The following is a 4,663-nucleotide window of genomic DNA, read 5'->3' as shown; positions in this document are numbered from 1 at the left end:
TGTTTTTTCAATTTCTTCTTTTCTGGAATTCATAAGAATAAGCACATAAGAACAATTTTAACCAAATATGAGTAAAACAAAACCAATATGAACATCAAACTTAGTGGTTTTTGGATTCACTTCTGCTTTTTGAATCTGTTGGACTGCTTTCAGTTTCTCTTGTTGTTTCTGAATCTGTCTCAACAATCTTTTATTTTTTAACCAGCCTCTGTTGTCTTGTTCTCTTGGCTGGCGGTGTTTTGTCAAATTCGGATTCAGATTTAGATTCGGAAAAAGTGTCTTCTTCCGAAGAATAATCCAAATCAACATTTTTCTTTTCTTCTTTCTTCCCTTTTCGTTTCTCTTTTCCCTTCAAAAAAGTTTGTTTCTTCTCCACCTTCTTTATTTTTGTTTTTTCCTCCTTTATTTTCTTTCTATATAGAAGTCCCTAAAACACAAACTTATTCAGTTAGCAAAGTATTTTAGAAGCATCTGAAATGAGCAAATACGGTAATAATCAAGTGAATCAAAATGAGCAAAAACACTGAACCGAACACCATTTATGTGATGAATAATACGTGATAAATATTCAATCATCAAGAAAAATATTTCTACAACTAAGAATCTGGTGAATCAAAATTACAAACCCCATTGAACCGAACAACATTCATGTGTTAAATAAAACGTGATAAACATTTAATCATAAAAAATATTTCTACATGTACTAGAATTCAAATGAACACACTAACAATCAACTGAATTAAAATTAGAAATTCCACTGGAAGAAAGAAAATATGAACACATTTCTGAATAAGTCGATCTACTAAGTGAAGCAACTCAATCCAATAAACTTAAAATGCAACTAGGAGAATTTTTAGGAGAATTTTTTTTAATTTACCATTGTGTCTATTGCTTCTTGATTAATCCGGTCAAGCATCATCTTCTTTGTTCAGTAGGCCACCCACGGTGGTGGGGGAGCATCAGGTCCATCCAAGCGAGAGAACTTGGTTTCATGGAAATAAATAAGCATTAAAATAAAAACACAGTCGTCAACAGACTTTTTCTTTCCCTTTCTTTTGTTCTCGATTCCCTTCCTCAAGAAGCTGAGCACATGATTTGCCCAATCCCACTGTCAGATGTTGTCCACATGAAAGATAGGTGGCTTATGTATCGGGGAGGCCATGCTTACCGTCGTCGGTAGCAAAAAGCACTTCTGTATGAAGACAACAAAAGTCTTTCAAAATTTTTGCCGGTTCTCCTCTCCTTCAACACTTATATCCAAGACAGACTTTGTCAAAGATGCCAATGTAACACATTTGAGGTTGTCAAATATTGCCTTGTCTACCTCATTTAGTTTGCCATACTCAATCTTTTCAGAAAAATGATTCCCTACAATATTTTAATAGCAAGAAATCAGCCAAAAAGGCTCAGTTTAATTTTCTGTACCCAAATGAACCGAAATCAAAGGAATCAATGAACCTAAAATAAGCAAAAAGTGGAAAGTGTATTACCGCCGTGGTTTATGTCCAGCGCAGCTGCTATCTTGCGAGGTGTTATGTATATTTTTCCATCGAGAGTTTTCAGGTATCCATGGTATTCATTATAGCAATCAATCAATTCTCTTAAGAGGGCATGAGAGACGTTCATTTTTGGGACATGTGCCAGGATATCGAATCCCATTTCTTCAACTATATCTTTCTTTTCCTAACTCAAATTCTTGACAGTGTTACTATTGCCTTTGTTTGGTATCTACAATCATGAGTTTTCTGCAAGGTTTTGAAACAAAATGTCATGATATATTTATAATACAAAATAGATTTTATTCGAAAGAAAGCGGATAAATGTATTTAATGTGCTTATGTTATAGCGCGGCTTCTCCTTCTTTCACCATTGTCTTCTTCATTTTTGCTGTAAGGACAAAAAAATTTGGTCAATACTTCGTTTAATACACCGACAAGCACAATCATGCATATCTTAATCAAGTGAATGAAAATTTCCCAGCCCACTGAACCAAACTCACTTGATGCACTGAATAAAACATGATAAATTATGAAACAGCTAGAAAAATATTCCTGCATACAAAAGAAGCTACATGAACACACTAACAATTAGGTGAATAAAAATTATCAATTCCACTAAAAAGTGATAAACATTCAATCATAAAAAAAATCATCCATGCATGCAAAAAGATCAAACTGAACACACTAACAATCAAGTGAATAAAAATGGCCAACCCCATTGAACCGAACGTCATTCATGCACCGAATAAAACATGATAAATTATGAAACACCTAGAAAAGCATTTCTGCATGCAAAAGAAGCTACTTGAACACACTAACAACCAGCTGAATAAAAAATTATCAACTCAATTGAAAAGTGATAAACATTCAATCATCAAGAGAATCATTCATGCATGCAAAAGGACTAAACTGGACACACTAACAATCAAGTGAATGAAAATGGCTCACCCCACTGAACCAAATGCCATTCATGTGTTAAATAAAATGTAATAGACATTGAATCAGCAAGAAAATCATTTTTACATAAAAAAGGACCCAACTGAACACACTTACAATTAAGTGAATGAAAATGACCAACTCCACTGAACTTACCACCATTCATGTTGTGAATAAAATTTGATAAGCATTCAATCAGCAACAAAAAGTATTTTTGAATACAAAAGGACTCAACTGAACACACTAACAATCAAGTGAATGAAAATAACCAACTCTATTGAACCAAATGCCATCCATGTGCTGAATTAAACGTAATAGACATTCAATGATAAAAAAAATATTTATACATGCAAAAGGACTCAACTGAACACACTAACAATCAAGTCAATGAAAATGAGTAATTCCACTGAACTGAGCAATATGCATGTGCTGAATAAAACGTTATAAACATTCATTCATCAAGAATAGTATTTTTACATGTAAAAGAAGCCAAGTGAACATACTAACAATCAAGTGAATCAAAAATAGTAACTCCATTGAATTGAATGAAAATAAGAACACATTTCATTTCAAGCCTTAGTTACGCTGTAAAAATAGAATCAGAATACGTCGATATACTAAACGAAGCAACTCTATCCAGTAAACCTAAAATGCAACTAGGAGAAACGCGAGATTGCAATATTTAAAATGAACAGTAGTTTTTCTCATACCTTCGTCAGTCTCTGTTGTTGTGGTGGTTCGTTTTTGCTTCTTCCTTGCGAAATTTTCTTGCGATTCTTCTTCAGTAATGGTTTTCGCAAAGAACGTGAGTGAAGTTCGAGTGATTTTGAGAGAGATTTGAAGAGAACGAGTGGTTTCGTGTATGTTGAAGAAGAAGAAACGTTTTTTCATAATGAAGCACAAATGAAGTAGCGGTTTCGTGTGTGTTTGGCGCGTGTATTTTACGTTTTATTTAATGGTATTGGGTTTTTTTGGTGTTGGGTCCGTTTGAATAGACTTAAATACAAAATTACTTGAATGTATAGCATGACTAATATTTTAATATGTATATTATAAGAATAATCATGTTAGGTAATCAACTAAGATACCAATTAATAATAATTAACTATTAGTTAAGTTGTAAACAAGCAAAAAAATCCAAAACTACATAAAAAATATTTAAAATATAAAAAAAATAAAAATAAACATCTAAAACTATTGTAAAAAAATCTAAAGCTTAATTAAAAACAAATCTAAAATCATTATAAAAAAAATCTAAAACCTGAACACAATAAAAATTCTTTAAATTATAGTGTAGAAAAACGCATCACTTATGAATATTTCTCATATCTAAATTTTGGATATTTAAATTTTAGAGATTTTGGATTTTTTTAAAAATGTATAATAAAAAAATAAATAAAAGCAAAATATTAAAAATAAAAGCATCATTTTGAATGTTTATGTCTTATACTTGAATTTTAGATATTTAAATTTTAGAAATTTCGTATATTTTTTTAAAATGTACCATTAAAGAAAAATAGAAACAAACTATTAAAAATAAAGGCATCATTTTAGATATTTCTTGTACCTAAGTCCCAGATATTTAAATTTATTAAGAGGTTTCAGATTTTTTTTTTTTAGAATATACATTAAAAAGTAAATAAAAACAAACAATGTATCTAAATTTCGTATGTTTATATTTTAGAGATTTCAATTGTTCTTTTATATAATTTGAGATGTTTTTTTTTTGTTAAATTTTAAATATATTTTTTAATGATTTTAGATTTTTTTGTTAAAATTTTAATATTATTTTTATATAATTTTATTTTTTTCTGTTAAGTTTTAGATATAATTTTTTAATAATTTTAAATAATTCCTTTTTGTTTAACATTCAGTTATATAATTGGCTAATTTGTTAAAACATTAGCAGAAAAAAATTATAATTATCTAGACTTTTCTTATAAAAATTACTGATTTAACGACTAACTTTTCTAAATTAAATATGTAGCATAACATGATTGGAGGAAAAAAGAACGACAATAATAAATATATACATATAAGCATATTATGTATAAAACTAAAAGTAAGTTATTTATATAAAATATATATTAGAATAAAAATATACATTAAAATTATACGAAGTAATATATGTATATATTTAATTAATTAATATTAATAATTTTTTATTATTATATAATTATTTTTTCATATATATTGTTTTAAAAGATTTTTGAGTTAGAAAAATTCAG

This window comes from Arachis duranensis, chromosome 5 (genome assembly GCF_000817695.3).
Source record: "Arachis duranensis cultivar V14167 chromosome 5, aradu.V14167.gnm2.J7QH, whole genome shotgun sequence".
Classification (NCBI taxonomy): Eukaryota; Viridiplantae; Streptophyta; class Magnoliopsida; order Fabales; family Fabaceae; genus Arachis; species Arachis duranensis.
Note: the sequence above shows the minus strand (reverse complement) of the source record.